Genomic DNA, 16,812 nt, shown 5'->3' with positions numbered 1-16,812 from the left:
AGCACTGTCCTTCACCAGTGGACAGTATTCACTCTGTCTGCAGGACAGTCTCCAGACCCCTGCAACAACAGCACTGTCCTTCACCAGTGGACAGTATTCACTCTCTGTCTGCAGGACAGTCTCAGGGCTTCTTAACCAAAAGCCAGGTTCAAGGACTTCTTCAACAACAGGACTGTCTTTCACCAGTGGACAAATCTGGCAAAAACAACATCAAAACAGACAGACAAAGTACCAGCAAAACAGCCATGTCTCCTCAGTCCTTGGCAGCTCAGGGGGCAGGTCTCAAAAGTCCAGGGCAATTCAAAGTGGCCCCCAGCAATTCTCTCAGTCTCTCTCTGCCTCCACGAGGTGCTGCTTCCAAAACGTTCTTCTGCCTCTCTCTTGTCTCTCCAAATCTACATCACCAGCTCCTCCCAGTTCAGGACTCTCTTTTCACATCAACAAGTCCATCCCACAGGTGGGATTAATAAGCTCTGGGTTTTAACACAATCAATTTGAAAACCAAGCCAATACAGGGGAATCTTTATATTCCATTACTATCACAAGGGAGTAGAAATGTGTATACACACACACACACACACACACATACACACACACACATATATATGTCTATATAGGAGGGTATAAGGTAGTATGAATACATATGTGAATGTGTATATATGTGTACAGGTTTACATAGATAGAGGGCACAGGACCAATTCAATAGGAAGGGATGATACCTAAAAGGTAAAATTAAGAGGTGAGAGAGGACTATAATGAGAGGAGATGGGGAGAGAGAGAATGGTGTAAATTATCTCATATAGAAGAGGGAAGGGAAAATGGTAGCAATGGAGGGGAAGAAAAGGAAGGCAAAAGGGAATGTGTCAAACTTATTCTCACTGAATTTGGTTTAGAAGGGGAAAGATATACACATTAAATAGGGTATCTCACCCTGCAGGAAAGTAGAGGGGCAGAGGGTGAGCAGGGACGATGGAAGGGAGGGTAAGCTGGGGGGGAAGGGAAGTTGGAAGCACACACTTTTGAAAAGGGACAGGATCTGAGGCGGCTAGGTGGAGCAGTGAGTAAGAGTGCCGGCCCTGGAGTCGGGAGGGCCCAGGATCTGTTCCAGCCTCACATACTTAACCCCCCGCCCACACACACACAAAACTGACCATGTAACCTTGGGCAAGTTACTTAACCCCAATTGCTTAAAAAAAAGAAAGGAAGAAAGAAAAGGGACAGGATCAAAGTAGAGAATAGAACAAGTGGGAGGTGGGATAGGAGGGAGGGAGATATAGTCAGTCTTTTACAATATTTCCACTATGGAAATGCTTTGAATATCTACACATGAACAACCTGTACTGAATTGCTTATCTTCCCAGTAAGGGTGGGTGACAAGGGAGGAAGGGAATGAATCTGGTATTCAAATTTTAAAACCAAATGTTTAATAAAATATAACATTATTATTATTATTATTATTATTTTTACATGCAACTGAGAAATAAGATATACAGGCACTGGGGTATAGAGATCCATCTTGCCCTACTGGAAAGTCGGAGGGGGAATGGGGAACGATATAGGAAAGAGCATATTGAGGTAGTGGGTATACAGTGGCATCACTGTTTTGTGGTGGTTTGTAGGGAATAGATAAGGAGAAATTTTTTAACTCGAAATCTTGTAGAAATGAACAGTGTAAATTAAAAATAAACATAAAAAGAACATATAATGAAAAAATGCTATCCACCTCTAGAGAAAAAACTGATAAAATCTGAGTTCAAATTGAAGTATTATTGTTTCATGTTATTTTTCTTGCTTTTTAAAATATAGCTATAATGGAAATATGTTTTGCATGATTATACATGTATAATTGATATCATATTGCTTGCCTTATTAGTTGGTGGTGGGGGATGTGGGAGGGAGGAAAGAATTCAGAACTCAAATTTTAAAGGAAAAGAATGTTAAAATAAGTAAATAATAAGTAGATAGCATTTTTCGTCATAACACCTTCACAATTGTTCTGCATTATTGTATTGATCGAAATAACTAAGTCTTTCACAGCTGATCATCAAACAATATTGCTATTATTGTATACAATGTATTCCTACTTCTGATCATTCCACTCTGTATGAGTTCACATAAATTTTACCAGGTATTTCTGAAACCATCCTGCTCACTCTTTGTTATAGTACCATAGTATTCTGTTAAAATCATATACAACAACTTACTCAGCCATTCTCTAATTGATAGGCATTCCTTTAATTTCCAATTCTTCTGCCACCACAAAAAGAGCTACCATAGTATATATTTGTATATATAAGTTATTTTCCCTTTACTTTCTTTTTTTAAATTTTGTTTGGAGGGCAATTGGGGTTAAGTTACTTGCCCAAAGTCACACAGCTAGTAAGTGTGTCAAGTGTCTGAGGCTGGATTTGAACTCAGGGCCTCCTGACTCCAGGGCTGGTGCTCTATTCTTTGTGCCACATAGTTACCCCTAATTTTCCCTTTTCTTGGCTCTCTTGGGATACACACCTACTTGTGTATTGCAGGGTCAATGAGTATGTACCCTTTTATAGTTGTTTTATACTTGTTTTATACTTGGACACAGTTCCAAATTATTCTCCAGAATATTTGGACTAGTTCACAATTCCAACAAAAATGCATTAATTTCCCTATTTTTCCACATTCCCTCTAACTTCATCATTTTACTTTTCTGTCAAAATGCCAATCTGATAGAGGTGAGGCAGCATCTCAGAATTATTTTAATTTTCATTTATATAGGTCGATTTTATATCCTGAAACTTTCCTGAAATTACTGTTTCATTTAGATTTTTTTAAGTTGAAATTCCAGAGTTCTCTAAGTATGCCAGAATATCATCAGAAGAGTAATAGTTTTGTTGCCTCATTGCCTGTTTTTATTCTTTTTTTTCTTGTCATATTGCTATAGCTAGAATTTCTAGTACAATATTGAAAAATAGTGGTGACAAGGGAAATCTTTGCTTCACTCTTGATCTTATTAGGAATGCTTCAAATTTATTCCATTTACAGATAAGGCTCACTCTTGTTTTTGTTGTTGTTGTTTGGTTTTTGTTTGTTTTTATTTTTGTTTTTTTTTGCTTTTGGGAGGGCAATTGTGGTTAAGTGACTTGCCCAAGGTCACACTACTAGTTTTTGTGTTAAGTGCCTGAGGCTAGATTTGAACTCAGGTCCTCCTGACTCCAGGACCAGTTGCTCTATTCACTGCACTGCCTAGCGGTGCCTCACCCTTGATTTTAGATAGGTATTGCTTATCACTTTAAGAAGGGGTTCATTGATTCCTGTGCTTTCTAGTGTTTTTTTCTTTTAATATAAGAATGGGTGTTGTCTTTTTTCATACGCTTTTTCTCTATATGTATTGAGAGGATCATATGATTTTTTTTTAATTATTGATATGGTTAACTGTAGAAATACTTTTCCTAATGTTGAAACAGTCTTGCATTCCTGCTACAAATTCTACATGATTATAATGTATAATTTTGTGGTATATTACTGTATTCTTGTTGGAAGTATTTTATTTAAATTTTTCATCTCAATATTTTTTAAGGAAATTGGTAGATAGTTTTCTTTCTCTGTTTTTACTCTCCTGCATGTAGGTATCAAAACTATGTGTCATGCAAGGAATTTGGTAGAACTCCTTCTTTCACTATATTTTCAGATAAATTTTATAGTATTAGGATAAAATGTTCCATAAATGTTTGGTAAACTTGAAAATCCATCCAGTTGTGGATATTTTTTCCCCTTAGGAAAGTTCATTGATTTCTAGTTCAATTTCTTTTTTTCTAAGATAGGAATGTTTAAGTATTCTATTCCCTCTTCTCAATCTGGGAAATTTATATTCCTATAAATAGTCATCCATTTAATTTAAATTATTTTACTGGAATGTATTTGAGAAAAATAATAATTGTTATAATTTCACCTTCATTGGCAGTGGATTCACCCTTTTCCTTTTTGATACAAGTAATTTGGTTTTCTTCCTTTCTTAAAATCAAATTAACCAATGGTTTGTCTATTTTCTTAGTTTTTTTCCATAAAACTAACTCCTGCTTTTATTTGTTAGTTTGATGATATTTTTACTTTCAATATTATTAAATCTCTCCATTGATTTTCAGGATTTCAATTTTAGTGTCTAATTGGAGATTTTTAATTTGTTCCTTTTTTATATTTTTAATTCCATGCCTAATTAATTGATCTTTTCTTTTTTTATTAGTGTATGCATTTAGAGGTATAAACTTTCCCCTAAATACTACATACACTGCATCTCAAAAAATTTTAAATGTTATCTCACTGTTGTCATTCCGTGTAACAAAAGTACTGCTTGTTTATATGATTTGTTTCTTTATCCATTCATTCTTCAGGATTAGATAGTTCACTTTCAGATTAACTTTTAATATATGATTCAATGGCCCTTAATTAAATATAATTTTTATTGAAGTATGGTCTGCAAATGATACATTTAATATTCTTGCTTTTATGCATTTGCTTATGCCCTAATACAATGTCAATTTTTGTGAAGGTGCCATGTAGAGAAAAAGGTCTATTTTTTCTATTTATAAATATTCTCCTCCTTCCCCTGAGGTATAGCATCTCTATTTTTCTAATATACTATTCATCTCTTTCACTTCTTATTTATTTTTTATGGTTTGATTCATTTAGCTATGAGAGGAGAAGTTTGAGGTCCCCCACTACTATAATTTTACTTATTACTTCTTCCTATAATTCATTTAGCTTGTCCCTAAAGTTTTTTGATGCTATGCTATTTGGTGCATATATGTTTAGTATTGACATTACTTCAATGACTATGGTTCTTTTCCTACTTTCAATTTGTCCAAGATCACAATGCTGATCCTGTCTTTTTTTCTGTTAGCTAATGTAAAGTAGATTCTGCTCCAGCATCTTATTTTAATATAATTGTGTGTATGTCTCTCTGTTTCAATTGTTTTATTTGTAAACAATTTATTGTTAGATTGTGGTTTCTATTTCATTCTGCTCTCCATTTCCATTTTATGGGTGAGTTCACCTGTTTTGTTTTTTTTTATCTTTCTCTCTTTTTATCCTATCCCTGCTCTCAAATCTGTTTTGCTACTGACTACTGTCTTCATTATCTACCCTCATTTTATCACCTCCTTCTTTCTTTTGCCCCTTTTCTGCTCCTACTGCACGATTGGATAAGATAGTTTTCCATTATTAACTGAATCTACCTATTTTCCCTCTTTGAACCAATTTAAATGTGAATGAGGTTCAAGCATTGCCCAACCTTCCACTATTTTTACCTTCATCATAAAAGTTTTTCTTTTGCACCTATTTTGCATGGGAAAATTTTCCTCAATATTCTTCTTTCTTTCTGTTTTCCCCTGGACATATCTCTTTCCCATCAATGCATTTTATTAAGATCATCCCAACGCAATCAACTCATTTCTTCCCACTCTTTCTATGTTAAATCCTGCTAACTGTCCTAATAATGGTAAAATAACTCAAGTTCCCATTCAAAAAAAACAAGTAGATTAATATTTTTGAATCCCTTATAATTTCCCTTTCATCATTATCTTTTTATGCTTCTTTAGAAGCTTGTGTTTGAATGTCAAATTTCTTTATTTAGCTCCAGTCTTTTCATCAGGAATGCTTTAACATCTTTTATTTTGTTAAATATCTATTTTTCCCTTGAAGTTTTAGACTCAGTTTTGTAGGGTAAGGTTGCAATTCTAATTCCTCTGCCTTCCAGAATATCATATTACAAAACCTGTGCTCCTTTAACATGGTAGCTTCTAAATCTTGTGTGATCCTGAATGCATCCTCATGGTATTTGAATGTTTTCTTTCTGTCTGTTTGAAGTATTTTCTCTTTGACATTAGAACTCTGTAATTTGGCTGTAATAGTGCTGGGGATTTATATTTTGGGTTCCCTTTCAGGTGGTGATTGGTCAAATCTTTTGATTTATATTTTATCCTCTAGTCAGAAAATATCTGGGCAATTATCTTTTTTAGTTCTTGAAATATGTCTAGGCACTTTTTTCAATCATGGTTTTCAGATAATTCAATAATTTTTAAATTTTCTCTCCTGAGTCTATTTTCCATGTTAGCTGTTTTTTCCCCAATAAAATAAGTCAAAATTTCTTCTACAATTTTTCATTCTATTGACTTTGTTTCATTGTTTTTTTTCTATTTTAAATGAATTTATTTATTTTTAGTTTTCAACATTCATTTCCAGAAGATTTAGAGTTACAGTTTTTTTCTCCCTGTCTTTCCCTTAACACCATCCCAAGATAGCAAGCCTACTGAATACCCCTTCCCCCAATCTGTTCTCTCTTACATACTCCCGCATCACTCCCCTAACTTTCTAGTAGGGCAAGATGGATTTCTATACCCTAGTGCATATATATCTGATTTCCCAGTTGCATGTAAAAATTTTTTTTAAAACATTTGTTTTTAAACTTTGAGTTCCAGATTTTTTCCTTCTTCCCTCCTCATCTGCCACCACTGCAAAGATAAGCAGTTCAATATAGGTTGTACATGTGTAGTTACCCAAATCATTTCCATAGTTGTTATATTGTGAAAGACTAACTATATTTACCTCCATCCTATCCCTCCCCCACCTTATTCTATTTTCTCCTTTGACCCTATCCCTTTTCAAAAATGTTTGCTTTTAACTACCCTCTTCCCCAATCTGCCCTCCCTTCTGTCACACCCCCCCCCCTTCATTCCCTACCCCCTTATTTTCCTGTAGGGTAAGATACCCAATTGGGTGTGTATGTTATTCTCTGCTTAAAGCCAAATTCAACGAGAATAAGGTTGTCCCATTCTCTTTCACCTTCCTGTACTTTAACTCCATTGTAACAGTTTTCTCTTTCATATGAAATAATTTAACCTAATCTATCTCTCCTTTTCTCCTTATCCCAATAAATTTTTCTCATCTCTTAATTTTATTTTTTAAATATCATCACTTCATACTCACCTCATCCTGTGTCCTCTATGTATACATGAACATACATATGCCCACACTCACATACATATTTATATAAACATATACCCTTCTATACATACATATGTATGTCTATGTATATATGTCTGTGTGTGTATATTCCCTTCAACTATCCTCATACAGAGAAAAGCCTTATGACTTACAATTATCATTTTTCAATATAGGAATGTAAATATTTCAAATTTAATAAGTTTTTATGATTTCTTTTCCCTGTTTACCTTCCCATGCTTCTCTTGCTTCTTGTATCTGAAAGTCAAATTTTCTGTTCAGCTCTAGATTTTCATCAAGAATGCTTGAAAGTCATCTATTTCATTGAATGAGCATATTTCTCCTGTAGCATTAAAGTCAATTTTTCTGAGTAGGTGATTCTGGATTTTAGTCCTAGTTCATTTGACCTTCAGAATAGCATATCCCAAGTCCTTCAATTCCTTAATGTAGAAGATGCTAAGTCTTCTGTTATCCTGATTGTGTTTCCACAGTACTCAAATTGCTTCTTCCTGACTACTTGCAGTATTTTTTCCTTGACCTGGGATCTCTGTGATTTGGCTATAATATTCCTAGGAGTTTCTTTTTTGGGATCTTTTTCAAGAGATAATCGGTGAATTATTTCAATTTCTATTTTACCCTCTGCTTCTAGAATATCAGGGAAATTTTGCTTGATAAGTTCTTGCAAGATGGTGTCTAGGCTCCTTTTTTGATAATGGCTTTCAGGTAGTCCAATAATTTTTCAATTATCTTTCCTGGATATATTTTACAGGTCAGTGGTTTTTCCAATGAGATATTTCACATTGCCTTCTATTTTTTTCATATGTTTGGATCTGTTTTATAGTATCTTGATTTATCATAAAGTCATTAGCTTCCAATCTTGAAGATTTTGAAGGAGTTATTCTCTTCAATGAGTTTGTGAAATTCCTTTTCCATCTGGCAAATTCAGCTTTTTAAGGCATTCTTCTCCTCACTGGTTTTTGGGGGCTCTTTTGCCATTTGAATTAGTCTGTTTTTAAGGTGTTATTTTCTTCAATATTTTTTTTGCATTTCCTTTAGCAGGCTGTTGACTTGCTTTTCATATTTTTTTTGCATCATTCTCATTTCTCTTTCCAAATTTTGCTCTGTTTCTCTTACTTGAGTTTCAAATTTTTTCTTGAGCTCCTCCATGGCCTGTAACTAGTTCATAATTTTCTTGGAGGCTTTTGATGCAAGAGTTCTGATTTTGCTGTCTCCCTCCCACTCCATACCTTGATCCTTTTTGTCCCCAGAAAAGGATTGTATGGTCTGTTTGTGCTTCCTGTGCTTTTTCATTTTGCAAACCAATTACTTGGCTTTTGATCTCTTTGCCACGGTAGAATTTTCTTTCCAGAATGGAGAGATCTTTGTCCCAAATCACTGTGGTTTTTGTAGCTGCCAAAGCTGTTAGGAGGGCATCCTCTCTACTGCCTCCACAAGCTATGGCACCTGGCCACATACCCCCAGACCACCACCCAAAACCATGAGAGTGATTACCCTCTCAATGGTCTCTTGGTTCCCCTACAATCTATAGGCCAGGAGCTTCTGAGGTAGCCATATGGTAGCTGCCTAGTCACCTCACCTCCCACATTTATAACCCCAGGGGCAGGGGCTGGATGGCACTCTTCCATCCAACCCTGTTCCAACAGAGCTCCACGCTGACCTTTTACTTTGTCTTTGGTTTTTATGGTTTGAGAAGTCTGGAAACTGCCACAGCTGCTGGTGATTCACTCTGCTGAAGTCTGTTCTGGCCAATGCTGGTCAAGGCCTCCATGGGTCAAGAACCATGTGGCTCATGAGGGGCTATGCTCAGCTCCCAGTATACTGTGATAGACCTTTCCTGTTAGCCTACTGGGCTGTCTTCAGCAGGAGATTTGTTTCTCTCTGTCGCTTTGTGATTTCTGTAGCTTTAAAATTTGTTTAGAGTCATTTTTTTTTCCAAAGTGGTTAGAGTCAGAACCCATACCAAGTTTGTGCTTCTGCTCTGCTATCTTGTCTCTGACTCCCTGTTTTATTGTTTCTTGATGCCTCGTGGAGTGATTAGTTTCTATTTGCCCAATTCAATTTTTAAGGAATTATTTACTTCAGTGAACTTTTGTTCTTTTTTCATTTGTCAAATTCTGCTTTTTAAGAAATTATTTTCATTGCTGAATTTTTGCACCATTAAAGCAATCCAGATTTTTAAGGTATAATTTTACTCAGTATTTTTTGTGTCTTTTTTGCCAAATTGTTAATTATCTTTTTATAATTTTCTTCCTTTGCTGTCTTTTCTTTACCTTTTTTTCATCTATAACTCCTATTTGATTTTGAAATTTTTTTGAATTAGCACTCTTTCAGGATTTCTTGTTGGTTTTGTTTCAAATTCACATTTTTTCTCCTTTGAGGCTTTGTTTATAATTGTTTTGACTTCGTTGTCTTCTGAGTTTGTGTTTTGATCTTCCCGGTCACCATAATAGCTTTTTATGAACAGATTATTTTCAGTTTCTTCATTTTTCAAATCTATTTCTTGATTAGAACATCCATTTCTGGTGTTGAGGTTTGGATATGGTGAGAAGCCCTGCCTCAAGCTTCAGGCTTTTTCATGGTGCTGTTTTCAAAGTTAATTCTTGGGTTGGAAAGCTTTTAGTGCTTTCAAGGTTATTTAATCTGGGGAGTAGAGTGGTCACTGCTCTCCATGTCTATACTCCAATATCCAAGAAGGAAACCTTATCCAGTTTCCAGTTTGAGAACTTCTGAAGCTGCTATTACTTCAGTCAACATCAGTGCCATCATTGCTGTTTCATCCATGTGGGTTGTAGGTCAGTCTTTACCTCCTCGTTACAGATCTCTCCTTCTGGTTTCCTATGTTGTCTTGGGCTGGAAGAATATCTCATTCTGGCATTTTGTTGGCTCTGACACTCTAGAATTCAATCTGAGTCATTATTTTAAAGGTATTTGGAGGTGAATATTGGGAAAGATTTCTCTATTCTACCATCTTGGCTCCAAAACCCTTCGACCCTGAATCTCTTTTTTTGCATTTTGATGGTGAGCTGAAGATTCTTCTGAAAGTTTTCATTCATCCTGAAGCATTAGATTCAATTTAAAATCAAAGTAACTCTTCATTTTCTATCTTAACTCCCAATCAAAAGCTGAACAAGTATTGGTGATCATATTTGTAGTTGATCAGAGACTAGCTAAGGAAGCTCAAAATCTTTGGAAGAGTAGTAGGTAACAGCTATGTTAAGCTCAGTTCTCTAGCAATGTGCTAAATGACTACTTTGAGAAATTTACATTGAGTATGAGCATCTTGTATTACCCAAAATAGAGATTGCCTCCCTAATAAAAAACTACCATACTAAAGAAAAATTTTAAACAACAAAGAGGCATAGAATTTATCTTTGCATAGAACTTAGTCTTTATATTAATTGACTTAACTCAGAATTCATAGATGGATTTTAGAACTTCCTGGGTGATAGTATAATTCAACCTCAAATATAAAATTCTTTACAAAAGTGAAGAAAAGTTTTCAAAAGTGGTGCACACTGGCACATAGAAACCATTGACTCATTCCAGCACTTTGCAGTATGAGCACCTGGAATCAGCCTGGAGAGGTTTGTCTAAATGTAATCAGACCCAAGAACACCATAGTGGTGATGACATAAATTGAAGCTGTGTCAGCATGAGCTATGAAACAATATATAATCACCAGTTCAAAATGGGCATTTATGTTGCCTGAATGCTGCAAATGTGCAAGCCATAGAATTTTTAGTTTTGAAAAGTCCTGTAGAAACATTAATGTATAAGTTAAGGCACTTGGATCTTTTGAAGTTCTATATAAGCACATTATCTACTTAGAGACTTAGCTAGGAAATCTGGCACCTGGGATTCTGAGATGTGGCCACCTTTGGACATGGCTAAGGTAGACTGGAGACAAGAGATCAAAGGAGTTGTGGAGGCCAGCATAGTCTAAGAGGATAGTATTTAGTGTGAGGAATACTATGTCTCTTCTCAAATGTCCCCAAATGACTGCCTATAAGAAAAGCATTGAGGACACAACCCACCCAAAATGGTAAGAAGTTAAGACTAAGAGACAGAACACAACAGTTTGGGGATCAGGGAAAATGTAGTGGGGGAGAATTAGGACACAAAGTCCATTAAGGAAGATTCCTGTCTGGTAACAAACTCTGACAAGGTGCAAGGCTAAGGGAAGAAAATCATGTCTCCAGGGATATTGTCCTTTCTGACACACTCCTACTGGTCACAAAGTACCACTGGATTATTATATTCCTCCCAATATTTGTGGACTTTATTTACTGAAATTTTTGTTTTAGTTCTTAAGACATTAAATTCTGTGTTCCTAATCTGAAACAAAAAAAAATTGGGATAAGATCAACTAAACTTATATTTTTGTGTTCTTTAAAAAAAGATGTCAAAGTAAATAAGATATCTATTTTTCATAAGGTCTATACCCAACAAAAAACATTAATAAAAAGATGTGAAATACTAAGCTGTAGAGATCTTTATGACTACAAATTTTCTCAAAATGATTTCTGATGATTTTTTTTGTTGTTGGAATCACATAATATTTATTAGACTTGGAAATCATCTTAAATATAGTCAAGTTCTAAATCAACATTTACAGATGGAAAATGGAGAAAGAGATGTTAATTTTATTTTCAAGATTCAAATTAATTTCCTATTCTGAAGGCTTTTTCATTGACAATTTTGAAAGGGAAAAAATCTAAATCTTATGGAAGCTTTGGTTTTCTTTATCTAATACCCTAGGGGAAACAAATCTTGTCTTTATGAGGATCAAGGAGTTTCTTAGTACTTCAGCTATGACTAGTTAATTTAACCAAGGTAAGTTAATTAGTGCTTCACTTACAATTCAAATTTTTGCCACTTCCATATACATTCACATACATGTAGACTGCACATATTTGTGTGCATATATACACATGCATATAAATATATATTTATACAGTCATATACATGTGTGAAGGCTTGCATACACATTCATACACACACACACACATCTTCCTACATAAATGTAGGATGTCCCAAAAACCTTAGTGCAGTTTTAAGACAATTGAATTTTGTCTGTATATGTATTTATGTAAATGTACATTTCTATGTGTATGTATATATATACACATATAGAAAGATAAACAGAAATTACAGATAGTAAAATAGAGACTCAGTCTAAAGAATGAGCTCCAAAATGTTCATATATGCTTTTATTTGCAATATCCATGTGTATATATGTACCATATATGTGTGCATTATATACATTATATATAATATATGTTATTATATACATTATATTATATAATATATACATTATTGTACACATTATATTATATAATATATGCATTATTATATGCATTATATATGTGTGTACCATATATATGTACCATATATATGGAGAGAAAGACAAAGAAAGAGAGGTACTTAGGTGGTACAGTAGATAGAGCACTATATCAGTTAGTCATAAAGACCTGACCTCAGAGAGGATTCTGGGAAAATGACAGAGTAGGTCAGAAAATACCAAGCTCTCAATATTTTCCCCCAGAAAAGGGAGGAAATAACACCATAGGGTGAAAAATGGGCAGGTAAAAATAAATAAGAATAGGGACACAATAGGATTTTTCTGGGACAATTGGTGAAGATCAGAAGAAAAATCCTAATACCAGATTTGGTCCTAGTGAAGAGTAAATACTTCCAGGCTAGGGTCCCATTTAACAATGAGCAGCAAGGCCTGGTCTTAGTTGGTTTGGGGGGAGAGGGGGTTTGGAGGAAAGGACACACACAGGGTGAGCACAGGAGCACTGGGGCAGAAAGTCCCTGGCTATAGGCACTTACAGGAGGTTGGACCTTTGGCTTTTGGTTCCAGTCTAGAGGGGAGAACTAAAGATTGGGGAAAGAAACACTGCCCCCCATACTCCAGGTCTAGAGGTGATTACAAAAATTAAGCTAAAACCACAAAAATGTGTACAGGCAAAGGAGAAAGAATCCAACCATAGAAAGCTATTTTGGGAATAGGGAAGACTGGGGTCTATCTTCAGAGGAGGATATTGAAGTAAAGAAAACTCCTTCTACTCTAAAGAAAAATGTCAAATGGTCACCTGTCCAAAAAGAATTCATAGAAGATCTTTAAAAAGACTTTAAAAATCAAATGAGAGAGATGGAGGGAAAACTAAAAAAGTAATAATAATAATCCTAGAAACAAAGGTTATAACAGGAAAGTCAACCAATTAGAAAAGGAGATCCAGAATCTTAAGTAAGAAAAAGACACATTGAAAACTAGAACAGGGCAAGGTGAAGTCAATGAAATTATGAGATCAAGAAATAATTAAAGAAAATATGAATAATGAAAAATAGAAGAGAAAGTGAAACATAAGAAAAAACAACTTATTTGGATAATAGATCAAGAAGAGAAAACATCAAATAATTGGATTAACTGAAAGCTATCATCAATTTTTTTTGATACAATAATATAAGAAATAAACAAATTTGTCTTGAAGCATTAGAACAAGGGAGAAAGTAGAAATAGAAAAAATCCATCAATCACCACTTAAAAGAGATCCCATGAGGAAAACTCATAAGACTAAAATAGTCAAATTCTGAAACCCTCAGATCAGGGATAAAATATTCAAAATAATAATAATAAAACAATTTAAATATGATGGTGCCACAATTAGCTTCACATATGACCTAGCAGCAGAGACATTAAGGGACCACAGGTTGTGGAACACTATATATCAAAGATCCAAAGAACTGGGTCTCTGCCGAAAAATACCATACCCAGCAAAACTTAGTATTATCCTGAGTAGAAAAAAAAATGGACAATTGATCAAGCATCAGACTTTTAGGACTTTGTTTAAAAAACAACCTGAACTTAATAGGGGATTTGGCATACAAGAGCCAAGAGAAACATAAAATATATACCAAAGACTGATTACAAAGACTGATTACAAAGGGACTCATACAGTTAGACCATTTACTTTTTATATATGTAAAATGCAAGATTTATTTCTAAGACTCATTAATAATTATGTAGCACATAAGAAAGACTTGGGTAAACCTGAGCATGATATTAACTTAAAAAGTAAAACCATCTAGGAATAGCTAAAAAGAGTAATTATTTTATACAAATGAGGCATAAGAGGAAGAATCCATACAGAGAAATTAGATGGGGAAGGCAGACTGGTGGTTGTGGTAATCTACTTTCATCAAGAATAGGTTTAAGAGGGAAATTATACATATATAATTTTTGTGTGTATATATATATGCATGTACATATGTGTATTTGTCTAAGTGTATATGTCTATGTGTGTATGTACATATATACATATATGTATATATAAATTCAGTAAGGAGACTGAAAGGGGTAACAAAACAGTGTTCAGATCAATGGGAATGGAAGGATAAGGAAAGGATCTCCAGAGGAAAGGGCGAAGGGGTAGGTTATATGGCACTATAAAAGGGTCTTTAGATTTATGGGAATGGGAGGATAGGGGAGGCATCCTTGTAGTGGGGTGGACAAGTAATAGGAGGTCAAGGTAGTGGGTAGAAGTAAAGTAGAGAAGGCAGGAAGGATAGGAAACAACAGTTATGCACAAACATAAGAACAACATAAGTAGAATGTTTGGGAAAGTATATGCCTATATATTTATGTGTGTGTATATATACATATATACATATATATGGAGAGGGAGAGAGAGAGAGAGGGAGAGGGAGAGAGAGAGAGAGAGAGAGAGAGAGAGAGAGAGAGAGAGAGAGAGAGAGAGAGAGAGAGAGAGAGAGAGAGAGAGAGAGAAACATATCCACACTTAAATGTAGCCTGAGGGGGGGGGGAGGAGGAAGACAGGGGAGAACAAAGTAAAAAAATGCACAGCAGGAAACAAAAGGAAACTTATGAGGAAGCAAAGAAAAGATCTACAGCTCTCAACATAACGTGTAGTATTTATCAAACAGGTTTCCTTGAAATGAAATTTTATTGTTACATATTTTGAATCCTCTCATGCTCTGCTAGGTGCATAACACACATTTTCCCCCTGTCTTCCTTTGTATTTAAGTTCCAACATTTAAGTTTATGATATGTTTTTGTTTTCTATATTCTGTATTTGTGTTCTGGTGTTTGAGTCTAAAATAAAATTTTTAAAAAAGGACCTGAGCTCAAATATGACTTCAGATACTTACTACATTGTGACCTTGGGAAAATCGCTTAATTATTGTCTGCCTCAGTTTCCTCATCTGTAAAGCATAGATGATAATAACAGCACCTACTTCCCAGGGTTATTATGAGGATAAAATGAAATAATGTTAGTAAAGGACTTTGCAAACCTCAAAGCATTATATAAGTTCTAGCCATAATTACATATATTCTTATACATGTGTGTATACAAATGTATAACTATATATATGGAGATTTAGTCACACAGACGAGACAGGAATGTAGAACTCTGAATTGAGCTCTAGTTTACATATGCAAATTAAAGACAAGTGATGGAATAAGAACACAGCTGGTATTTACCAGCTGCTTAATAAAGAGGACAGATGGTCAAAGTCCATCTGTCCCCTTTATATTACTTCTTCCCATTCATTCCCAACAAGCCTAAATGTGGTACTAAAAGGGATGTTAACAGTGGTTTGTTCAGCTCTAGTGAAGTCAAGAATTCAATTAATATATATATATATGACAAAATGTTCAAGAACTCATGTCTTGGTAGTAGAAAGGAGATAGGACGACTGATGTGTTATATTCTGGTTTTAGAAGGAAATGAAGCAATGGTCATAGCTACAGAAATTCTTGTCCACAATAATGATAATATCAGGTTCTATTTTTATCACACCCTATGGTAATATTATGTTTAAAGTCCATTATCTTGTTTGTTTCTGACAATACATCCATGAATTTTGCAATTATAATTGTCCTAGTTTTAAAATTGAGGAAACTAAGGCTCACAAAATTTAAAAAGGATATTGGGTAACCTTGATCTCCATCAAGAGGAGCGTATCCAAGTTGCTGAGAGACCATATGATGATTGGTTAAAGAAGTTGAGGTCATTTCGCTTGTTCAAGAGCAGACTTAGAACATGATAGCTGTTTCCAAATATTTGAATGTCCCTCATTTTCTATTTGACCTCTGGGGGAAGAGCTAACATAAGTGGTTTCAAGGTACAAAGAAACAAATTTTGGCTTGAGCTAAGAAAAGTTACCCGCACATAAAACTCTCCCAAGGGGGAATAGGCTACATTAGGAAACACAAGGTTGCCCCTGATTTAGAAACCTTCAAGCAAAATTTTGATTCCTTATCTGGATTTGCAGAAAGGATTCTTCAGGTGTGGGTTGAACTAGATAGCTTCAAAGATCCCTTCCAACTTAGATCATGTTAGATCACTGCAGAGTGACTTCTTCAAGGTTTTATTATTAGAGCCAGAATCTAATTCAATTCTTCAAATTCCTAGTTTCTTTATTCTATACTAGGTTCCCCTAAAGAAGATGGCTTCTCAGCCATAAGTCTTAACATTGCTCTGTTTCTATTCAGTCAATTGTTGGACTGGTACTATCTCAGTTATATTTAAAATCCTTGTGTGATTTATTTCAATTGGGAAAAAAAAACCTATATATAGTCCACTTTGTTTCAGAGGGAAGATAGATATCTTGACATTTCCCAGCATTGTTAGCTCTATGGTGCAATGCTTGTAGTGCTAATGCAATACATACAGCACCTATTATCATGATAGAGACCATGACTATAACTATCACATGACGTATGATAGCAAAATATGCCAGACTTTCCAGATAAAGGATAAAACTGATTTTTATTTATTTAGA

The 16,812-nt window shown here is 34.8% G+C and overlaps 1 long non-coding RNA gene across 1 annotated transcript in view; it reads right to left on the bottom strand.

Moving 5' to 3' along the window:
* The window catches only part of LOC138172581 (uncharacterized), a 49,160-nt gene that overhangs the window by 32,155 nt on the left and 193 nt on the right, over nucleotides 1–16,812 (bottom strand). The gene's annotated exons all lie outside the window — the stretch shown is intronic.

This window comes from Petaurus breviceps, unplaced genomic scaffold (genome assembly GCF_028583685.1).
Source record: "Petaurus breviceps papuanus isolate PSGF00001 unplaced genomic scaffold, PetGlider_PUasm1.0 551, whole genome shotgun sequence".
Lineage (NCBI taxonomy): Eukaryota > Metazoa > Chordata > Mammalia > Diprotodontia > Petauridae > Petaurus > Petaurus breviceps.
Note: the sequence above shows the minus strand (reverse complement) of the source record. Positions and strands in the feature narration are given on the sequence as shown.